Genomic DNA, 25,867 nt, shown 5'->3' on the forward strand with positions numbered 1-25,867 from the left:
AGACACACAGCACGTGTGGAGACTCGCACTTCTCTTGAGGGATGAGTAGGCATGCGCTTCACCCACACTATCTTCAAAGCATTGGATGGAATGCAAAATGACACACTTTTTCTGAAATACAATTCTGTTTCAAAGGCCAAGAAGAGGTGATGGGTTTTTTAATGCACATTTGGTCCCTTCAAGGTATCTTTCTGTAACTAGAATGGAGATGTTCCTGAAAAGCTGTCTTGAGAGCAAAAAAGCAATATGGTTGAAATTTCATTATGATTTTTTCAATTGTATAATTGAAGATGTCTATAAAACAGAAACAGATCCAAGCTTTGTGGAGAGGGGGAAGAAAAACAGACAGAGGTTGCAGAGGAATACCAAAAGATCATTGTCATTTCCCATTAAAGAATGCATTGTATTCATCACAATACACTTCGCTGTCTGACTTCTTCATGAAAATCAACTCATCACCATTTTTTCTTCTTAAAAATCAAATCTTTCTACCACCACATACGTTTTTCTAAATTGCTCTGATCTTGGTGCTATTTTCAAAATGGTTTAGATTGTTTATTGTTTATAGATAATTCAAATTCAGTAGTACTCCTTGCTGTTGATTTTTAATCTCTCCTTCCTAATTGTCAAATTACTTTGTCCCGACAAATCTCACCAATACACACACACACACACACACACACACACACACACACACACACACATTTCAGTGCATGCTTGAAACATTTTGTCATTGATCTGGGAAGTTCAAGTCATTCCTTCAAAGCCTTGTCTAGGCTTCAAACTTGAACTCAAATTCCGTATTTACTTACAGTTCCTGAATTTTCTTGCATGATATTGATATGCCCATCCACTCAGGACCGCCCCCCATGACACAAGCTCTGTGTCCAAAAAGGGCTTGCTAGATTTAATGTTCTGCTAATGCCATCCAGAAAACTAAACAAAGTCCTGCTTTTATTTTGTAGTAGACCCACAGAATTGAACTTTTCTCAAAAATTCAAGTTAACAATTCTGTGTTCTAATAAGCATTTTACCCCTCCCCCCCAACACACACACACTATACAGGAGTTCTGTAAAGTCATAGACTTCATTTATTGTCTTTCTACCAATATCTACAGGAACAATTTAAAGAGTTAAGAGATTTATGATAAGGCCATGATGTTGTTCAGAGTTCCTCAGGAAAGAACCAGATAAAAACTTACATCTTCTGAGAGTAAAAGGGCTGTGGTCTAGACATTTACATCCCTACAAAACTTGTACATTGAAATTTCTCCTCGGTGTTGGTATGAAGAAATGAAGCCTTTGGGTGGGTCCTCATAAACAGAATTAGTGCCTTTGTTAAGCAACGTGAAGCTTGCTTGTTTCATCTTCTATGTCTGGACACATAAAATGCCATCTATGAGAAATAATTCTTCCTCAAACTAAAGCTGTTGGCTCCCAGATCTTGGCTTTTTCTGCCTCCAGATCCATGAGCAATAAATACATCTCTGTATCTTAGATAGTAAAATCAGAATGGACTAAGACAAGCAGTAAGAGCTAAAATGTGCACTCTTATTATGTGTTAATGATCGAGTCTTGCTTAGAACAAGCAAACCTAACCTAGACTTCACAATGTGAGCAATACATACTGTTCTGACTTTATTCCCAAATGAGTAAACTAAAGCTCAAAGAGAGAAAGTATCTGACAGCAAGCCTGAAGTGACAGACCTGAGAGTTTGGCCAGATCTGGCTCTCATAAAACCCATGAGTCTAGGTTCTTAATTAACAGAATTTTTAAAAAATTTGCACCATTAAAATAAAATTTAAAAAACCCTTAAGGATGTTATTATTAGAACCAAGGCCAAGGCAGCAAGATTCTTCTCTCTCACACTCTCAAATTTCAAACCTCAGTTTGTAAAATCTCCTGTGCCAACCCAGAGTTTTGAGTTGTTAAACCAATTTCTAATAAGAAAACACTTTTTTTTAGTTTATGTAAACATTTCACTATGCTTGCCTATAGCCCCCTAAGCCATTCCTTCCTTAGATAATAAAAATATCTTTGCATGTCAAATTATTTTTAATTGGGGAATTTTATATATAAATGAAGAATACTTTGGAGAATAAGAAAGGAAATCCAGGAAGAAAGGATATTTAGTTTCAGCTGTGCAGAGGGATAGGGCTGGACATCACACCCCATGTCAGCATTCCATTCCAAAGTTCTTGTCCTCAGATATATTCAGAAAAAGGCCAGGTTTTTCCATTGTCTTCCTAACATACCAGATCACATCAAATTCAGGGAGACAGACTACCAAGGGTTATTATGAAAGGTCATTTACTAACGGAGTTTATTAGCAACTTTTATTCATTTTTTGTTTTTGAACTTGTGTATTGTTTTGGTGGAAGACTTTTGTTTTTTGCTACTTAATTCAAATATGTGTCATGAAATATAGATACATGATAGATAGATAGATAGATAGATAGATAGATAGATAGATAGATGATAGATAGATAGATAGATGATAGATAGATAGATAGATAGATAGATAGATAGATAGATAGATAGATGATAGACAGAAATTTGAAAATATCACTTTAAGTACTTGTGTTAGGGGCTAGAGAGATGACTTAACGATTAAGAGCACTTACTGTGCTTGCAGAGGACCTGAGTTTGGTGCCTAGCACTGAAGTCAGGCTCCCAACTACCTGCAACTCCAGCTCTTGGGATTCAACAACCTTCTAGACTTGGTTGGCACCTCCACTCATGTACCATACAGCCACACAGACAAACACACATACACACAAATGAAAATAATTTAAATATTTTTAAAAATAAATTTGCATTAATACATCAAGACATTTTCAAACACAAAAACATGGCCTAGTCTGAATGCATATTGCAGTGGTCAATAATATTTATCTGTGAGGAATACATCCCAAGACCCCTAGTGGGTATGTGAACCCACAGGTAGTTCTGAATCCTATGTATTTTTGTTTCTCTGTGCATACCCATAATAAAGTCGAGTTCCTAAATTAGGCACAGTAACACATTGATAGCAATTACACAAAAAAGAACAATTGCAGCAGTATGTTATAATAAAAGTTAAGCAAACCTAATGACTCCCCAAACATCTTACTGGGCTATACTTCTTGTGACATTTGAGGTAGTGAAATACCTACATGATGAAAGAAAGTGAAGGACACAGGCACTGTGACAGTATTAGGCCACTATGTAACGATCACTTGAGCACATGCACTGCAATACCATGGCTTTGATTGGATAGGAGGGTTTGGCAGTGTGGGTGTCTTTCTACACCCCTCAACGTAACACATAATTTAAATTAAAAATATTTTCATTATTATTTTTATTTCATGCGTATGAGTGTATTGCCTGCATGTAAGTGCATCCGTGTCACACAGTGCCTGAGGAGATCAGAGGAAGACATCTGATCCTCTGACACTGGAGTTATGGGTGATTGTTAGCCTCCATGTGGGTTCTGGGAATCAAACCCAAGTCCACTATGAGAACAATCAGTGCTCTTAACTGCTGAGCCATCTCTCTAGCCCCTAACACATAATTTAAACTCATGAACTGTTTTTTGGGAATTTTGTACTTAATATTGTGTGTGTGTGCTTGTGTGTGTGCTTGAATTAAACTTTTCCTATCAATACTTCTGTATGCCACAGTTCTTGTGTGGAGGGAATTGGTTCTCTTCTTCCAAAATGTGGGTTCCAGGGATTGAACTTAAGTCCTTGGGCTTGGTGGCAAGTGCCTTTACCCGCTGAGTCATTTTATTAATCCAAGAGCTGCATTTTGCATCGACTAAAGGTTGGAGAACAACAGAATTAAATCCTGCCTTGTACATTTGGAAGGAAAAATATTTTAAGACTAGTTATTATCCCTTAAGACGGTCAAATCCGAAGAAGTCAATGAAAAGATTTTTTTTTGAAACTTCACTCATCAAGAAGGTGCCCCTTAGACATGGCCACAGGCCAGTCTAATAGAAGAAATTCCCCAATTGAGGCTCCCTCAACCCAGGTGTGTCAAGTTGGCACTAAAGCTATCCAGCACATGTAGTATATGCACATTATGTGTGTGAGAGCATGCTCTTTCCTGTATGCCACAGTGCCAGAGTCACAGACAGGCAAATGTGAATATATCTGGCTTTTCACATGGGTCCTGCAAATTTGAATTCAGGTACTTACGCCCACTTGTTATGCACCAAAGCCTCTCCCAGTGCCATGTAATATCTGCGAGCCACAACTCACTTGGGTGACTGAAACCTCAAGAAGCAAAATCGGTGGCAGTGGTAGAATGACTGTACACTGTCTTTAAAATGTGAAAACTGTTTCTTTTTTTAAAAAAATATTTTATTATTTAAAAAATTTTTTTAGTATTTTTTATTTTTTAGAAGAAGCATTTCATTACAGCTTTAACATACTCAATAACAGTTTCCAGAGCAAAGATACATCTCTTTCAAAAGTGGCTATAAAATTTTTAGGTCCACTGTTGAATTAATACAGTTATATGATATTGAACACAGAATAAATCCTGTAAGACATAAAATTAAATGAGGTTTTAACCTTTAAAAAAGATCTCCATTTCATTTAAAAATATGTTGTTCCTTACAGACTCATTGTTTTTGCTAATAACACTGAGATGTTGGCATATGCATCTCTAATCTGTATGTATCTGATTATTGCTAGTCATAATCAGCTGCACTCGGATCCTTGGCACCTCTGTATGTCTATAAAGTCATCGGGTAGTTTTCATTGGTAATGTTTATCACCTCTACTAATTAAAATGACATAAGTTTTTATGCTTCCTCTTCAAATATAATTCATTTTTTAAAATTTGTTGATTTTTTTTGTATAAAATACAGAACAGCCCAAACAATCTTATTCATCTATACACCCACTTTCCAGATGGCACCCTCCCAGCGGCTACCCCCCAACTACAGCCCTTATACTCTTTCATCCCTGCTACTGTCCACTGTGTTGTTGGCACCCAAGCCATTCCCCACTACTTGTTGATCTGGTGAATCTAGTCAGCCTATCTAGAGGTCTTTGTTTTAGGAAGGTCAGCTGTTCTTCATCTAACAGCAATGAGTTGTCAATATTCCTTTAGATAATATTGGGGTCTGCTGTTCATTTCCCTGGTTCTATGCTGGGTTACTATCTGGGAGTATCTAGGGCCACCCTGGCCAATAACTCAAAAGAAGGTATCTCCTACCTAGCATTGTTGCTTGTTATACAGCCTTTAGCTATACATATGGACTCTTAAAAAATTATATTGGCCCCTTTAATCTTTGGTTATACTTTCCTTTTGGGTATTTAAGGCCATACAATTGACCCAGATAAATCAATTTATTTTTACTCTTAAGGCTGTTTGAGGATCTATTCCTCAGGGGTCACATGGGTGTGGGAGGAATCCCTGGCTCCTTTCTTTTACCAGTTCTGTCTATGTGAAGATAAGTCAAAGGTCCTGCTTGACCATGGATGGCTTCGCTTGGAAACATGGAGGAAATGTTTCCTCTGTGTTGACCCTCCTCTTCATAGACTGAACACTAGTTCAAGTCCATCTCGTGGGGACTCCACAGCCTCCTTGATCAAGAGCACAGGTGACCCACCACAGTTACAGGACATTTTGAGAGATGCTCATAGTACCCTGGAACTAGTCGACCTAGGAGGGCAAGGAGCAAAAATCGTCCTTTATGTCCTTCTGACCAAATTAGTATAGGCCTCAAAGTATGTTTGTTAAACATTTAAGAAGGTTAGTACCACCAGTCTGGTACTTTTAATTACTGTGTGTCATATAGATAAATCTTGAGCAAAGACCAGTTCTCAGATCAACCTTACCTAGACATATATTTCTTGATCTGATATGTATGTCAGTAGGTTATATTACTAATATGTTTCTTAACATCTCTTTGAGTGCCTTTCATGCTTTTGTGTCTTTTTAACTTTTACAAAAACTTTATTGAAAATTTCACACATGCATATAAGGTGTTTTGATGAGATAAATGTTCAGAAGTTTAGATCTCCTTACAATTGTTTTAGATGTAGTGGGTTTTGGTAAAAGATAATGCTCTTTCTCACATATTCTGGAGGCTTCATTAATGCCACATCCTGGAACTTGAATTATTTCCCTCAATTTTAAAAGTCCTTATGGTTTTGTTTTATTTATTTATTTATTTTTTTTTGGTGCTGCAGATTGACCCCTGGGCCTCATGCATGGTAAGCACATACCCTGCCATTAAGCTACACCCTACCCCTAAGCTCTTAAATCGTCAGTTGAATTACTTACACACTCTCCTCCAAGAACCATAATATGAAGAAATCAGGGGCTTGTTTTTCTAGTTGAACAAGAGTGCTGATATAACGTGTGGCTACTTTTATAACATAATATTGTTCCCAGTGATCTATGCATATGTTCATTCTCCATTCATACCAATGTCTACCGAACCCCGAATACAAGTTTCCCTAGGGTCTTTGTTCCAAGCTGTGTAGATGTACACTTATCTTCCATTCATAAATATCAAAGTTTCTTTTCCATTGTAACGTCTAAGCAGCTTTGAGGATAAGTTGCCCTGAGGTCTGATGGTCTCACTTGAGCCTTGTTGAATATATTTTTAACCCTAATTCTAGAGGCTTATAACCAGATCTATATTCTGAAGATGGAGAATACTTACAATAGCATGATTCTTGAATCTCATAAATGTTGCTTTTTTGTGAATTAGAGAATTTATTTTAAGTGTCAAATTATTTTCTTTCTAAAATTCTGTGTTAGGTTCTCCATAGTTTTTGTAGCTAACCAATACTTTTGGAATAACTTATTGTAGCACAATAATGAAATGCTCTCGGACTTCTTTAGATAATATACACATGATGACCTGTGAAAAACAGTTATGGTCATTGTGCACACTTCCATCAATGCCATACCAGTTGTAGTTGTCTTTGTAAGATGACCTTAAGACGTTCCAAGATACGTTTCCCACCCAAAACACTCACCTGGCATTTTGCCAATGAATTGTTTGAAAGAAATAACTTACAACACAACATCTGGGCTTCTTTGGACTCAAAAATGAAAAAAAAAAACCAATAAGCTAAAACAACTATAAAAGTGAGTGTTGTAAGGACCATACAGAAGAAAAGGAAACAAAACGTAATTTTATTTGACATCCACCTACCATTGTTCTATACACTGTAGGTAATTATTAATGTGACCTTTGTAGAATTTGATGTTGGAAAATATTTCTCTTTTTGAATATAAAAACCTAGGCTTCAGTTAAGCCATTGTTCATGATAGGATGACAAATTTGGCCCAATCTTGCAAAACTACAGTTTTTGAGTTCTTTTTACCATACCACAGCAAGAAAAAATTTTTTTAATCTTAAAATTGCTACAAGAGACTGGGAGATGGCTCAGCAGGTGAAGCACTGCCATGGACTAGAAGTAAGGACTGGAATTCAGATTCTCAGATACTGTATAAAAGCCTGGGGACCAACTGTAATCCCAATGCATGGGGGGCACATATAGGGAATGCTCTAGCAAGCTGGCCAGGTAAGCTCCAGATTTAATGAAAGACACTACCTCAATTTACAATGTGAAGAGCAAGTGACAAAGACATTCAGTGTTAGCCTTAGAGCTGCACGCACGCACACACACACACACACACACACACACACACACATGTCCACAGGCATATGAACATTCATACACAGGAATGTACATCATATATTCATCCAACACAAAAAATATTGTGACAGACTATTAGAGTATGTTGAGTTTTCCCTTCATTAACAAGTGAAAAGTATGATATTCAATCAATATGTATTAATCTTTAAATTGCAAATAGTAAGCGACATTAAATTCCTTTACATTTTTGAATGAAATAAGCTTTCTTAATAATGTAATTATTAAAATTAATAATCCCCAAATAGCTTGCATATGTTCAGACAATAATTTATCCCCCCCTCCTTTCACACTTTCATCTATAGCTCTATTTAAAATGAAATCATTGCCAGATGACACTGGGAGTTAATGTGTGTCCCAAGGAAAAAAATGAATCAACCATATTAGAAGGAAAGTTAATAGCCACATTTGCTAAGCCCTAGTTTTGTGTCAGGTTTATAATCACTCTTGTAATAGAACCACAAAATCAGTTTCAAATGTTTGCTCATAATACATCCTCTGCAGGGAGCCCATAAAGGAAAGCAGAAGAGCCCTACTATTAGAAAAAACCATAAAATTGGTCATGTGTGGAAGGCATCAACTGAAACTTGGTGCTGGGTGTTGACTCAGGATTCCAACTTCTCCAAACATTCCAACTGAAGTTAGATGTCCTTGCTCCTTCTCATTAGCATGAGCCCTTTACCCCATGGCAGCCATTGCTGGGGATGCAGAACTGAACAGGTGTTGGCCTTGGGGGAAGCTACAGATTAATTTCTCCAAATGAAAAAAATAATGCTTAAGTGAAACAGTGTACAATTTTATACAAAGAGGAAATTACAAAATGTCTTCTTTTCTTACTAATTTCAGTTTCAACCAAAGGTTGCTTTTCAAAATTTTCACAGTTCTTTGACAGATTTGTCCTCCTCACTTCACTGCTTTGATTTCTGCTCATATTAGTCATGCCCAAAGGAGTTTCCCTGCACAGCACCTGCACTTCTATATCACAGGCTTTCACTACTCCAAGACCAAGGGTATCATAGATTCCACTCAGTGTGTAGGAAGGTTGGAGGCCTAGCAAGAGATGTCAGATGAATCAAATTTGACAGAATGAGTTAGAGAAGGTGCCCCAGATTTACTCTGGACAGCCAGAAGCTAATATCAACACTCAAGTGCAGAGAAATAGGGCATTCTCCACAAAAAGTAGCCAAGCTTGTTCAACCCATATGGAAAACAGTGTGGAGAACTCTCAAAAAACTACAAATGAACCCACTATTTGACCCAGTTTTACCACTCCTTGGCATATACCCAAAGAACTTATCCTATTGCAGAGACACTTGTACATCCATGTTTGTTGCTGCTCTTGTCACAATAGCTAAGAGATAGAAGCAATGTAAGTGTCCCTCAACTGACAAGTGGATAATGAAAATGTGGTTCATTCATACTATGGAATTTTACTCAGCAGTAAAGAAAGATGAACTCATGAAATTTGCAGGTAAATGGATGGAACTACAAACTGTTACACTAAGTGAAGTAACACAGACTCAGAAAAACAAACAAAAAAACAAACAAATAAAACGGCATATGTTCTCCCTCATATGTGGATCCTAGCGCCAAATCCTTATAAGTGATATGTAGTGAATATGTATCCAGACATAACTACAGGAACCAGGATAATGAAGAGGAACCAGGGAAGTAAAGGAAAAGAAAGAATCTGAACGAGAACAGTAGAAAACAGCTGTTAACAAGGGGGATATGGATAATAATGGGTTTATTTTAAGGGGGGGAGGGAAGGTTATACAAGGAATGTAGGGGATAAAGGGAAAGAAGGAGCTCAAGAGAGGTAGGACCATAGGAGAAGGGTATTATTAAGAGAGAAATGGAAAAAACTCACGGGGCACCTTAAATGGGGAAACCATGGTAGAAGGGTTAAACAATGCCTAGCTAGTTTTAGAAAACCAGAGGGAACCATATTAGGCCAACAACCTACTGACAAATTACACATAAAACCAAATCAAAGAATGTAATATATGTCTAGCGAAGGTTTATCTGAGAGCATTTGGTCTTTGCCCAAGCCCTATCTATATGGCATATGGTAATTAAAAGTACCACACTGGTGAAACTAATCTTCTTGGATGTTTAACAGCCATACTTTGAGACATATACTAATTTAGTCAGGGGGGACATAAAGGACACTTTTTGCACCTTGCCCTCCTAGGTTGACTAAGTTCCAAAGGACTATGCATATCTCTCAAAATGCCTTGTAACTATGATGCATCGCCTGTCTTCTTGATTAAGGAGGCCGTGGAGACCCCATTAGATGGACCTGAACCTGTGTCCAGTCTACAAAGAGGAGGGTCAACACAGAGGGAACATTTCCTCCATGCTTCCAAGTGAAGCCAGCCATGGTTGAGTATGACCTTTGACTTATCTTCACACAAACAGAATTGGTAAAAGAAAGGAGCCAGGGGCTCCTCCCAAGCCCGTCAAGAAGCCTCCCAAGCCCCTGAGAAACAGATCCTCAAAGGACCTAAAGAGTAAAATCAAATTGTTTTATCTGGTCCAATCGTAGGGTCTTAAACACCCAAATGGAAAGTATAACCAAAAATTAATGGGGTCAATATAATTTCTAAGAGTCCATTTGTATAGCTAAAGGCTACATAAGAAACAATGCCAGGCAGGAGATACCTTCCTTTGAGTTACTGGCCAGGGTGGCGCAAAAGACTCCCAGACAGTAACCCAGAATAGAACTGGGAAAATGAACAGCAGACCCCAATCTTATCTAAAGGAATATTGACAACTGATTGCTGATAGATGAGGAACAGCTGATCTTCCTACAATAAGAATCTCTAGATATGCTGACTAGATTCAGCAGAAAGACAAACACTGGAGAATGGCTGGGGGTGTCAACAACACAGTGGACAGTAACAGTGATGACAGAGTATATGGGCTCCAGTGTGTGGAAGGGGGGAAGCTTTGGGAGGGTGCCATTTGGGAAGTGGGTATATAGATGAATAAGATTATGTGGGATGTTCTGTATGATATACACACAAAAAAATCAACAAATTTTAAAAAGACATATTTGACGATGAAGCATAAAAATTTACTTCATGTTAAAAAGGTGATAAACATTACCAGTGAAATCTACCTGATGACTTTATATCCATACTCAGGTACTAAGGATCCGAGTGTAACCGACTATGACTAGTAATCATCAGATACATAGATTAAAGACACATGCGCAAACATCTAAATGTAGCATTAAAAATGTAGGAAACAGCATATTTTAAAATGAAATGGATATATTCTTTAAAGGTTAAAAACTCATTCAATTTTATGTCTTACAGGGTTTATATTGAGTACAATATTGTATAACTGTATTAATTCAACTGTAAACCTAAAATTTTACAGTCAATTTTGAAAGAGAAGCATCTTAGCTCTGGAAATTGTTATTGAATATGTCAATGATGAAATGCTTCTTCTAATCACGTGATTATTAAATTTTAAAAAATTAAAGAAATAATAATTCTTCAAAGCATAAAAAAAGATAGGCTGGGAATTTGACTAGACATGGTTTGACCATGTTTTCTTGGTTATACAGAGTCTGAAAAGAGCAGATTTTTGAATGAACAAATAAATGAATAAAGTCATCTCCATTCCATGTCAATACATTCTTCTACAGATAACATAGATAATTGTTTTACATGTACTATTTACAGACACCATATGGAAAGTTTTGGTGTAGGGCAGACATGTGAGAGTGCTCCCATCAGTTTATGATAGACTGGAAAAATTCCTACCATGTAGTGAAATTGAATCACAACAAGCATGAGGTTCATGAATTCCATGCCCAGAACCTATTTTAAAAAAACAGACATAGTGGCATACACATGTAATTCTAGCAGGGAGGAGTCAGAGACAGGAGGATCCCTGGGACACATTGGCTAGCCAGCCTAGCCTAATTGTCAATTTCCAGACCAGCAAGAAACCCTGTCTCATAAAACGAAGGGATAGTGCCTGAGGAATGAGGTCCGAGGTTAACCTCTGGTCCCCATGTGCACAAACTCATGTATGTGAACCTGCATGCACACACACACACACACACACACACATACACAACACACACACACACACACAAGAAAAAAGAAGGAAAGAGAAACGTTTACTGTGAAAGCTGGTGAGTTCCTTGCAGCTGTCTCATTCGGCCTGTCTTCACAGAGACTTCTGATTACTTCAGGAAGCCACACTGACAACTTTAATGCCCAGTGCCAAGCAAAGCATGCATTCCATATTTAAATATAAGGAGCCATCCTACTAAGAATCTTTAAAATATAGCGCAACTAGAAGATAGCTCCCAGGGAGTCTACCTCCTGGCATTTGTGCCCTTGTACACTCTCCGTGAATATAGCAGTAAGATTTTGTAGGAATGATGGCTTCCAACCTATATTCTTAAAGTCAATCAGATTTTGATTTGATTTGCTTTACTTGGATAACTCTATCAATTCTTCCTCTTCAAAAGACTAAATTTTGTTATTTTTAATTATGTGTTTGCCTCTCTCTCTCTGTGTGTGTGTGTGTGTGTGTGCATGTGTGTGTGTGTGGTGTGTGTGTGTGTTACTGAGAGTGCATTCTGAGGTCAAAGGCATTGTATCCCCTGGTGCTAAAGTTTCAGGCAGTTGTGAGCTTCCCAAAATGGGTGCTAGGAACCAAATGAATCCTTCGCAAGCACAGTAAGCACTCTTAATGACTAAACCATCTCTCCAGGCCCCCTTTCTCTGTTCTTGGACCGTTGAATCAGTTTCACATAGAGGAACATATGTTGAGGACTTGAGGCCTCTATCAGCAACGTGTACCAAATTGCTAACACATGTGAGCTCCCATTAACCTTGCAATGACTTCACCTTTGTTCAATTTCCTTGCTGCAAGGTCAAAGACCTTACTAGTAGTTGAACTAGAACATTGAAACTGAACTACTGATTGATTTATGTTCTCTGAAAATAATGTTGGATAATAAGTTTATTTCATTTATTTTAGTTTTCATCTTTCTTTGTGTATGCACAGTATGTGTGCATGTGTGTATATGATAAGTGTAGGTATGTACATGCCATGGTGCACATGTGGAGGACAAAGGACAACTTTCAACAGTTGGTTCTTGACTTCCACTGTAGTATTGAGTTAGAACCTGGGTTCTGGAAATCCAAATGCAGATGCTTAGGTCTGTGATGTAAGTGCACTTTTAGCCACTGAGTCATCTTTCTGATCCACATTATCATTGTTTGAAACTATTCTATGTTGGATCATATGAGACAGAGAAAGAGATAGTTAATTCAAATCTTGAGTTAGCCTCATTTTATAGATGCAGAAATAAAGACACAATGGCTACAGGTGCAAAATATAATTAGCTTTCCTGTACCAGTCACTTGCTGATGAAGTAATAGGCCACAGAGGTTGCCTGAAACATAACAGAAAAAAAACAAGGAATATTGAGAGCAGTGGTGGATAGAGAGGCAGAGTTTGTTTATTTCACCTCTTCATCAGTTAATATTCAACCACCTACTATGTGCCAGTCACTGTGCAGAGCCAGGAATATGTCTATGACCATCACAGACAAAGTCATTTGCATCCTGAGAATTCACATTCTAGTGAGAGATGATTGGCAATAAACAACCACACCAAAAGGTCAATTAGGAAATACAATAGAAATTATAAAAGTCGGTACAGGGAAGAAGACAGGGAGAGGCCGCCTGCTCCAGCTTCTTCCTGCACAGTGGCTCCTTATACCAGTGCTTCTTAAATTCTTCCACTCACAGTCCTTTTCACTCAAGAAATTTTTATGCAGGTATGCAAATTTTTTTCTAGATATGCAAATCAAGCATTCACTGATAATAAATCCTAAGTATAATTAAAAACCTTTAGTATATCTTATTTTATCATTTATTTATTAATGATGAAATCAAATTCTCATACTAATGATATGGATGTGCTTGCATGTCTTTACATAAATGATTAAATCATGTCCTAATATTTGATATTGCCGCACATAGAGGATCTTCAACATCTTTTCAGAGTTGGTTGATATTTCTGTTTTATAATTGTCAATGCTGAGACATCATAAAAATACGTAGTAATATATGACAGAATAATGCTTAGGGTCATTTCAGAAACTCTTTGGAATTTGTTTACTGATACTTTATGAGTTAACACAATTCAACCCAAATATATATTAATCTGATACGTGCTAAGGAATGACAGTAGGACAATATAAAAAGTCTTTGTTTTCCATAACTAAACCAATATGTTTCTAGAAGAACAGAAAACTGTATATTTCTATAATGCAGTTTATAACACAGTAGTCTTGAATCTGAGCCAAGGCATTTTAGGCAGGCTTTGTTGGCCATGGGTGGTGTGATGGCACGCACAGTGCAAAGTGTACACATTGCATTTAGAACCAGGGTTACAGTGAAGTCATACAAAGCAGCACAGGCACTCACTGCCAGAAACACCTTGGATTCATTACACATTTAATTTTGAATTGATCTTTGTTTCATGCTCACAAATGTATTATTGTTGCCAAATTTTCATCCCTATTTTCAGTTATGTAACCCCATATGGAGTCACAAATCCACAGTTTGAAAAGCTGAGCTTATACCAGAGCCCTTCAGCTGAGGTTGCCTGATTGAGGTGCTGTAACATAAAGCTTTAGATAAGCATCATTTTTCTCTTTTGTAAAGTTATGCATCCCATGAGCCTAGAGCTAAGGCTGGTATACAATTTGCCTTTAATAAATATTTGGTGCATTGACATTAATTCTTGAGAAAATAAAAAAATTAAAATTATTTTATGTATTTTTACTGAATGTGTACGAGTGTACTGCCTGCATATGTGTAAGTGCATGTGTGTCGTGCTGTGCCTGTGGAGGTCAGAAGAGGGCATTGAATTCCCTGGAAATGGAGTTACAAACAGTAGTTACCCACCATGTGGGTGATGGGATCAAACCCGATTCCTCTGCAAGAGCAGCCCATGCTCTTAACCACTGAGTCATCTCACCAGCCTCAGAGAGAATAATTTTTTTTTAGTGGACTTAACTACCTAACAAGTTCAACTTTCTCACATTTTTAAAACTGGGCATGTTATTAAAGATAGAATGAATTCCAGCGATGGAACTAATTTTCTATTACCAACAGAACAGCACTCATTGTGTAATAAACATGATTTTTATCTTATTCTCCATGATAGAAATTCATTTATATATGTAGGATATTACACTCCAAAACCAATGTTCTAAAAAGGCAATAAGGGCTTCTACTAGAATAAGAATTTGAAGAATTGTTATGTCTCCTGAGACAAAAGAGAAATCTTTCTCATGGTTCACACATAATTATGGGCAAGCTTTGATTACCTTGTTAAATCATGAAGAAGACATATTGGGGTGATTCAGGGAAGACTAAAGTCTTAACTCTGACTGACCACAGCTACCCTATTTGGGTTATCTAATAATAGTTTATAAAGTTTTAAGACTCAAAAATCAATTCCAAACTTATGAAAGGGAGCATTTATGCAGCCATTAATTATTGATTGTAAGCACATTATAAAATGTTAATTTAAAGAGAAGTTCAAATACTAGGACCATTCAATACCCCTGACCCATAATGAAGCCCGGAAGTGTGCAGTGATGGGTCTCAGACACACAACTATGAGCAGGCGCTCAGCCTAGGGCTCTTTCAAGGTTCCTTTGGAATACACCACATTCCTTCAAATAAGCCACATGCTGCCACCTGTGATGCAAAGGATGATTACTTCCAGAGGGACTGTAATTTCCATGGCACTGAAGGTACCATTGAATAGCAATTTACAACTTGGGTTCAGAAATTTGACTAGATATCAAATATTAACTATTATTTTCCAGCTGGGGAAAATTCATTGGGAAATTTGGGCAAATTGCACACTCCCTCTCAAGTTTACTCACCTATTGTATGATATAATTATAAGGGTATACATGTTACAGGGGTTAGTGGGGGACTAAACAAGATATCAGGATGACTTCCCAGCACATATAGAAGTATTAAATTACCTAGTATTGTTCTTTTTATTTTTGTTTTAAAGCTAACATACAAAGTAGTGGGTTTCAGTATGACTTTTTTGCATGTGCATGGGTATGTAGTATATGTGTGTGTGGTGTATGCACATACATGCTTAGTCATATGTATGTGGGCACATATATCGGCAGTTGTGCTTCTGGTGGCCCATAGATGTTATCCAGTATCTTGCTAGATAACTCTCCACTTTTTTGTAATTAGTATTAATTGATATATTTTTTAACCAAAGATATACTAATTGAATACATGATGAGAAATCATAGTAGGGAAATCTTAAAAGTCTTTGCTTTCTGTAGTTAAACTCTCATTTTTTATTGTTTATTTTTTATTATTTTATGTGTATGAGTGTATTGTCTGCATATATGTGAGTGCACCCGTGTCATGCAATGCCCACAGAGGTCAGAACTTAGCAACATGCTGTAGACAGTACAACATCAAAGCAGTCTCTAGACTCTCTGTTCTAACCACTCTGCCATGTCCAAGGCCCTTGAAGGAAGAAATTCTGAACCATGGTTCTCGACAGGGGAATAAAGAAAAGTAATGGGGTGTCTAGTTGGTGATGTTTTAAACAGGGCATGAGAGACAGAAAACTGTAATTTGGCGAATAGAACCTAAAGAGAGCTTGAAGTTAGCGCCAAGAAAGAAGTGGTGCGGAACAGTATGGTGATGAACTCCTTTAATCCTAGCACTTGGGAGGCAGAGGCAAGTCAATCTCTGGGAGATGAAGACCAGCTTGGTCTATGTAGGGAGTTCCACACCATTTAGGGCTACAGGGAGACCCTGTCTCAAAAAACAAAACCAAAAACAAACAAATACATAAAATAAAGAAGTGTGATTACTCCTAGCTCATAATAGCCCATAAAATCCTTTTAACAGAAAGGCTGATCAAGGTTTGTGATCCTCAGAATGTTCATCATCACTGGGATGTGAATGACATAGGGTTAATGTGCATGTGGCATGGAGGTCTGGTGCTTAGCCTTTGAGATGCAGATATGGCCTTAGCCTTCTTATCAGAATGAAACATCATCATCGCTATTAGCAAACTTTCAGCTTAGGAAACCACATGAGAGTAGATTTATCCACAGGAAGTGGAAGCTAAATCCTTGGAAATCACAATGGAAAAATCTCACCCTGCTTCGGATAGGACTTATCCAGAAACTTGATTAGGCACATGGGTGTATGCATGCGAAGTGATTGGTATGTGCAAAATGTGACAGCTTGTCTATTTTTTTCTTTATTTATGGAAAGGAGGTGCTGGTAAATCCATCATGTAATTTAAGGTAAAAATAAGGCAGTTGTCAGTTTAGTCAAAATAGGTAAAAAATTGGTCAATTTGCTTTTATTCTTGACACATAACACAGGACTTTTTAAAAGCTCAATAAACTCAAGCATTTATTATAAGAATAAGACTCATTTGCATACCAGTACTGTGTTTCAGTTATAGATCTTTAGTTGTGGTTAAATGGATGAGAGAAGGCATTAGTCTACGGAATATTTCCATCTTGCCGTTGTACCAGAATTGACTCTCAAAGCTGTGGTTGGCACAAAAGTGATTTAAAAAAAGTCCATATCCTCATCTCTGGAATTTGAGAATGTGTTGGATTACCTGGCAAATGGGAGCTAAGGTTGCAGAAGAAATTAATTCATCTGCGGATTTTAAGATAAGATGATAATCCCGGATTAGCTCAGTAAACCCAAAGTCAATAACAATTACTCAAATGAGGAGGAGGGAGGCAGAAGCCTCCAAGAACCAGAATGATGGCTGTGAGGACAGAATCGGGTCCTGCTGTCTCTAAAGATAAAAGGCGGTAAGAGTTAAACGTGGCTGCTAGAACCTGATAACCTTTCCCAACCTCCAGAAAGGAGGGAAATTCTGCTGCCACCCTCATTTCTACTCATGCAGTCTCTTTTGTATTTCTGACATTTAGAACTATAAACAATATATATTATTTAAACTACTAAGTTGATGGTAGTTTTCTCTGTAGCAGAAAGAGAAAACACATAACAATGAAATATAAGTTTTTCAAATTTCATGAAAACAAATAATTTCAAAAAGGGAAACACAGGAGGGGTGCTCAAGTTAATCTTCTGAGAAGTTCTATCTGGAGATTGAGTCTCAGTGACACTATACCCATCATGAACATAAGTACTGACACTATTTCCTGTACCTCTCTTGACAAACTGCATATCCTGTTATGTATTTCAAAGAACAACATTTATGGCCATTGTTTTCACCTAAATAATACTTTCTACAACCATTTGTTACTTTTTTCCTGTTTTCATACATTTTAATTAAAAACAAAAAGAGCACAGGAAAGCAAATGGGGGAGGGGCAATGAAGAGCTATAATGTGTATAAGAGAGTAGTCTGGGGCTAGAAGGATGGCTCAGCCATTAAGAGTGCTTGCTGCTCTTCCAGAGGACTGGAGGTTGGTTCCCAGCACCCACATTAAATGGCTTGTGCCTGTAGTTCATTCCAGGGAGTCTAACATCTTCTTCTTGCCTCCCAGGGAACACATATATACAGGGTATACATATAAAGACATGCACACATAAACAAAAATGAATCTTAAAATAAGGTAGTAGTTTGAAGCTTTCTGCTTGATTTGAAGGTAGGAAAACAGTGATTTTATTTATGTTATACTCTACATAAATCCTGGCTTATAACATGATATTTGACACAAGTCACAAAGACTTCTCTTCTCCACGAGTACACATTGGGTTTTCTCAGTGTTTAAATAAGTTTCATGATGGGAGGCTAAGTCATAAGTGCTTATTCAACAGAGGGATTGATCTTATTTAAAGCTATACATAATTGTACCAATAACTGTTAGGTAATTGACTTGTAGTTATTAATATAAGTATCAGTTTTGAGCATAATACTGCACAGAGCTACTTGCCTTTGCTAAGCAGACAGAAAAATTCTAAAACCAAACAGTCGACGTAAGAATTTAAAACTATACAAAGGATACTAATTTTTCCACTGCGGGATGATCGTATCTGTGGCTTTCTAGAAAAAAAAGTTAATGCTGGCTTCCTTCAGGGACTTCCTTTTCTATTTAGACCACCTGGAATGAGTCCAAAGAAAAAACACATTTGACCATTAGCATAAGCAAAACAAATCTGTGTCAAAATATCTTCTTATGAAAGGTCTCTGACAGCTCATAGCTTTCAGATGTTAGTGTCTTTAATTATCACAGGTGACCATAAAGCCTGTTAGCTACCTCACTAATGAAATGTGAACGCATATAGCAAAATTAGAATCAACAACATCTAGCTTTCTACATCATCAGGCTAAAGGAAAAAGACTGTGTAGGAATTACAGTAACTGCTGTTGTATATTACTATCATGCATTATTAATACTCTTAATAATTCTCTTGCTATATAACTTGTAGTTAGCTTTGTATTTTAAAATATAGTAAGTCTCCATGCTCCTATCCACCCCATATACAATACTATTTCCCAGTGTTTTTACTCTTTGTATTATAAATTCTACTTAAACCTTTCAGTATCATTATAGAAATTAATCTTACAGAAAAGAGATGAGGGAGTTATTTTTATTTATATAGTAAGTGTTTATGCATATGAAAGTGAGGCACACATACCCACTTCATTTAATTATGTAGTCAAAAGTGCAGGAAATATTACATAACTTAATGTTAAGAATGAAGTACTTAGCATTAGACAAACTTGAATGGTAATCTTGTTCCATTCTTATTGTCTAGGGCACATCACTTATTGTGTTTGAAATTTGTCCTTGTCAAAAAGTTCAAGTTGCCATGAACCTCATATACCAGTGGTATTGCATAAAGAAATGTAAGTTAGATATAGTATGTTGGTTATCCAGGCATCTTACCTCTGGCCCTCTTGTTTCTAACAGAACTTTCTTCAGGCCTAGGTACTTTGGTCTTTAGGTAGGTGGGTCTAAATTGTTCTAAAAGTAAGCATGATATCCATTAAGCAATGAGGTTTAAGGGAAAGTCCTCCAATAGCTTATGTGAATTTTGTCTCCCTACAGAAAAGGAAAGCCCAGAAACTGCTTTCCCCTGTGACCACCTGCTTCCTGCCTGTGAGCACTGTTGCAGGAGACCATGATTGCTGGGAATGCTCCATCTCTCTAGTGATTGAGAAGCACTAGTGGCTTCTTCCAGGGCGACTGTTCAGTGCTAAGTGCACCACTATTTTTTCCTCACTGTTGGAATGGTTCTGGCATTTTCACCTGAGTTGTTCTAGTAGTAAATCTCTCGATAGAGATTTATTAGTGCTTGAATTATTGTTTTAGTATAGTTTCAAATGTGTTGCAAGTAATATTAGTGTATTGATAAGTTCCGGTATGGGAGAGGGAATGCCAAACCTGAACAAACCCTGGAAGGCTCTAAGGAAGTGAGACCAATCCCGCTGGGCCTTGATGGCTTTCACTTTTTGAAAAAGGAGCTGATGGAATGAGAACCCACAGCAGAGTTTGGCTTTGAGGGAAAAGGTACTTCCCCACAGGGGCAAACAATAGCAAGGGGAGAAGAAGTGCAATGTTTAAAAATCTGGAGCCCTTTGCCTTGAAAACCACAGGGTTGTCTGGTCTAACCAAGCTTTTCCTAGTTCATTGTTGAATTAACTCAGACTTCCAGTAAGTGCAGCAGTAAGTGCAGCAGTAAGGATCTTCCCAGAACCAGTTTGAAAAGTTTTTTGATAACTAAGAGTTTCAGAACACCTGTAGCTTTCTTCTGTTTAAATTACTTTGTAAGCATATATTTTTTTCTAAGAAAAGTTATATTCATTTAGATTGAAAATTGGTGAAATGCACATATTGATCAGGGTTCATTTGTTTTCTGTCACCAAAACACTGTTGTTTTAGTATATTTAATATATTTGTTTTGGCAAACATGACTAGCTTTAAAATCAGCTGTTCTTAGGGCTTATGCTGCCAGATGGAGCAGTACTACTAAACAACAGAAAATGCAGGTAGAACAGAAGGCTAATGAGAAAGACAGAAAGAAACAGAGGTGGGGTTCATGGAACCCCATCCCTCATTATTCCACAGTCCAGGCCTGGCAAGGCTGAGGCTGCTCTATGCACCACAGCCCAGGCTTTGGCAAGTGTCCACCAAGTCCTCTGTGACAGGTGGGAGCTGCAATTTGGCATGGTGTGAAACAGAAGCAGTTCCCCACAGCTTCTTACAGCACTGCCTAAGGCTGTCTCTGATACACTTTGCTTTTCTAAGTAACAAGGAGCATCAGTTCTAGGAGCAGAGCTAGAACATAGTGTATCAGGGTAGCATGCTGATTTCTTTCATCTCCCAGGATGGGTGAAAGGAAAGCAAGAAATAGAAAAGGTGAGACTCTCGCTGACATGTGGCATTCCATCATCCTGCCATCCCTTTGGGAACATCTCAACTCTGCTTCAGTGTATTTCTTTAATCTCCCAGGATGGGTGAAAGGAAAGCAAGAAATAGAAAGGTGAGACTCTCGCTGACATGTGGTATTCCATCATCCTGCCATCCCTTTGGGAACATCTCAACTCTGCTTCAGTGTTTCCCAGAACATTTCATTCTAAGTTTTACCTGTCAACATTTGTAGAATTGCTACCATTGTTTGCTGTAGAATTGTTTTTTTTTTTTTTTTGGAAAAGAATATCTTTGAGTTACCTGGAATTATTAAAAAGAAAAATAATGCTTTAAAGAAAATACAGAGCACCTAAAATTGGACAGGGACTGTGGCAGAGGCTAAATATTACCATGTAGGTATTGTTATGAGGTAATAATCATAAGAACCATTCTTTTGAAAATGTGGTTTGTACTGCTCCAGGCTAGCAAGAGATGAACTTAGGATGCAGCCTAGTACTGCCTGTCTGCAAGATCATTCCATTTTCTCTGCATCTTACAATTCTACTATAATTCAGTATTTTACATGCTGGGAGAAAAAGATAGAGAAAGAATAAAAACAGTAAAAGGGAAAAAATGTAAATGCAATCAAATGTCTCATTTCAATTTTGAATCCAAGTATAAAAAATCCAAAACAGTCCACTTATTGATTGTTGTCAAAATAAATAATTTTGTTTTGCTTTTTAAACATTCAGTGAAGAGAACTTTGGTGATACCTTGGCATGAAAACAGCAAATGCTCTATTTTTAATCAATTTACCCTTCAACAAAGAAAAATCAAATATTCACTCAAGTCCCATGTTTACTGTGCACAAGATATATTGTTACATCTGAGGGCAAGGATGTGCCACCTGCTTTTCTATAAAGAGTTATGTCCACAAGCCATGAAGTATAATTTTCATTCTATTTTGAAAAAGGTAAAACAGGTATTAGTTTAAGAACAGAAAATATGTATTTGAGATCAATTCTCATTTTGTACCACTGACAATTAAGGTGTAAGATAATTAATGACTATAGAAGACTAATCAATGGTTAGTTTAAAGGATTCTCAAATACAGGTTATTCTAGGCTTTAAAATTATGGTTGTTAAATTTTTATAATTAAATGTCACATTTCAAACTATAATTTTCCTTTCAGCATTTGGATTGCATTATTTTTGGAGTAGTCTCATTAACCAAAAATATTAAGTGATCTCAAATAGTCAGCATAATTTTAGGAACTTTTGTAAGGTGAAAATCATCTTTTGAAGGGCATGGCTTTGGGGATGCTGTGACCTGATGCACTGATTTATCATCTCTCTCATGCATACGGCATCATTCGGTCAACTTAGATGCCTGGTAAACTTCCTGGCTAATAAAAGTGGAATAAATTGGTGTTTTATATAAAAGGAGAAATAAAGGGGATAAGTATAAGCATCCTGGATTATCTGGGCTTATTTAGAGTGATTTGCTTCTCCTCTCTAATTATGTTAAAAAATTTCTTTAATGAAATTAAAGTGGCTATACCTGAATAATACATTTTCCCCTGTATGTGTTTCTTTGGTAACATATAAATATTACAGTATAATATGTTTGGTCCAATTGTGACACAAAAGCCTATAGAAAAGAAGTAGAACTTTATCTTTTCAAATACCTCCCTTACCCATCAGATTTTACCAATATAAAAAGGAACTTTCAACTTGTTCTTACTTCTGTGATATTTCTATTTTGGGAGATGAGAGTATATAATCTTAGTTTTGTGCATTTTGTTTCCTCTGAACATTTTGTTGTTGTATTTGTTTAGGACTAAATTGAGGACCTCACGAATTCTACACACTTTACCACTGAGCTGTACCCACAGTCATTCTCTGAATTTTTTAAATATCAAAATACCTACACTATTCATAATCAGAAAAGGTAAAGATTTCTTATTTTGAAAAATACCAGCATTTTGTCACCAAGAAGGAATCAGAGAGAGACAGAATCTTTACTACATTCTATTGGAGACATATTACTTACAAAGGATGAGTTTTTTGGAAGAATTCAGTCTGTGGTTCTCTTGGATTATGCATAGAATTATGTTGGGTTTGTAAGTGGTCATGGGGCTCCTAGTGCAAGAACTCTTGAGTTTACATCACAGATCTGTGGCTTGTTACTTGTTCTCCTTTGGGCATGTTACTCAGTATCTTTTCCCCTCAGTTTCCTCTTCTGAAAGCAAGGATTAAAATGCTACATGTCCACACAGGACTGCTGCAGACACAATAGGCTAATAAACAAAAATCCGCACAATGCCTGGTACAGACCAACTAATACATGATGCTTAGGTGTTAATACAAGCTACTTGCTAAGAAACATTTTAGAAAAAATAAGCTCAAAAGAAGAGACTTGGGGCTGCAGAGAATGCTCAACTGTTAAGAGCACTGGCTTCTCTCACAGAGAACCTGGCTGGGTTGGGTTCATTTCCCAGCACCTACATGGCAGCTAACAAACATCCATTAACTGTAGTTCCAGGGGATCTGACAACCTCTTCTGGCCTCCACTAGTATTTCATGAAATGGGTACACTCATACCTATGCAGGCAAAACATTCAAACACATAAAAATTAATTAATTAATTAAAATTTATAATAAAAAATAACTTGACATACCTTATGACACGTTCCCCCGGTCCTTTGAGGTTCCACTGCTCCAGAGGACAAGTCAGCCGATCATTTGCCCTGGGGACTCCAGTGAACCAAACCTAAGGTTCCTAAACTCTGGACACAAAGTGACATAGAAGAAATGAAGTGCAAATGGCCAATTAACAAAGAAAGTTTTTCACCCTTATTAGTAATTAAGAAATTGCAAATGAAGATAAGGATACAGTACTGTTCATTTACTAAAGAAACAAAGATTGCAAAATAGAGGCTAAAAACTAAAGCTTCATGGATCAGAAGAACATTTTTATATACTTCAGACTGAGCACAAGGAAATTAACTCAACATTCTGAAAGAAATTTAGCAACATACAGAGGAAGTATAATGTCTAAAACCTGTTTGACTTTGGAACTCTTTTCAGAAAGGTTTGCTAAAGAAACAAAGTTATTCAACATTTGAAAGAGTAAAAGTTTTAAATATTTTGAGTTACTAATAATAAATAATTAGTTCAACACAATTAGAGCACAATTCATCCATGAATATTGGTTAACCATTATTTTGGAATTGATACTTAGCTTGCAATGATTTAACTATTAGAATAAAAATATCACTTAATGCTGATTAAGTTCCCTCTAAGAGTGTGGCCTCCTGGCCCTTCTAAGACTCATGCTGCCCCACCAAGACTGGAAAGTTTAGGATTAAATAAGTAGATGTGGTATATTTTGGAAATAGTTGCTGGCAGCAATTTCTGTTCTCTGATTCTCCCTAATGACAGGCTTTCTCTGGGACTTTGTTCTTCTATGTTGTTCAGTCCAGCACTACCCACTTGGTGTTCTCTTTTGAGCCAGCCAAGAAAATTATTTGACTCTCACGCCATTCTAACTTAGCCATTATCAATAAAAGTAGTATATTGCTTTCTCATCCCCCAGTCCTGTTTTATGTCTTTTTTATAAAGTTGGTAGGAAAGAAAAGTGTTATATTTGAAAGGGCTCTCCTAACACTTCCACACTTGAAACTGCCCATAAATAAAAGCCATAAAATAGTTTACCTCAAAATGTAGGAGCTGTTTTACATGGACATGCATTTATGCTATCACAATTTCTGTGGGTTTGGAATCCAGGCACAACTTTTCCAGTACCTCTTCCTCAAGGTTTCTTACAAAATTGCAGTAATTATGGGCAAAGGCCATAGTCACAGCCAGTGTCTTGTTGGGGGGAGAATCTGTTTGCAAGGTCAAAGCACACAGTTGGCAGAATAAAGTTTCTTTCTTTATTAAAAGACAAGAAAAAAATTATTTTTTTATTTTTATGTGTATAAATGTTTTGTCTCTATGTATGCAAGTATACTTGTGCATGGATGCCTGTGGAGGCCAGAAGAGGGGGGTGGATCCTCTGGTACTCAAATTATGGACTGTTGTTAGTTGCCATGTGGGTGCTGGGAACTGAACCCCCGTCTACTGCAAGAGTAGCCAGGGCTCTTAATGGCTGCGTCATCTCTCCAGTTCCCCAAAGGAGTTTTAACTGATTGTTGGCCTATAGCTTCGTTTCACTGCTGGTCAAGTGGGTCTTTCCATTGGATAGCTCACCGTGCCTGCACAGCAAGTTGTCAAAAGAACAAGAGAGCAAGCATGAGGCTGAAACCAGGCTGCCAGTTTCCCAGTCTCAGAAGTGGCATTCCTGCTGCTGTTGCCATGATTTGTCCCTAGCAGTGAGTGGCAGATCCAGCCCACACCCTAGGGAGATTACACAAAGACCTGAGCACCAAAGGTCTACTCTCATTTGAACGGCTGAGCTCTTCAGAATTAACATTTTCCACAAGACAGACATGGAGATTATTCCATTTCACCTTCATATCAACCCAATGAGTCAGTTAATAAGATTATCCTATTTTTAATATGAGAACGTTAAGCTCAAATATGCTAAGTGTCTGGCTAAGAAATTCAAAGGCTGTGAAGTGGGTGATGAGGGGACATCAGTACTGACAGCCTGTTTGCTCACTGACTGTTGTACTCTTAGCTGCTTGGGAAATACAAAATGAAAAATCAAGTTGCCTATCTGTGAACATGTCTCATGTCCTAAGTTTTACTTTGAAGATTCATAGACAAAGGAGGAAGAGAATTGTTCTAGTTTTCTTTC

The sequence above is a fragment of the Nannospalax galili genome, unplaced genomic scaffold (assembly GCF_000622305.1).
Source record: "Nannospalax galili isolate Female #2095 unplaced genomic scaffold, S.galili_v1.0 scaffold1025, whole genome shotgun sequence".
NCBI lineage: Eukaryota > Metazoa > Chordata > Mammalia > Rodentia > Spalacidae > Nannospalax > Nannospalax galili.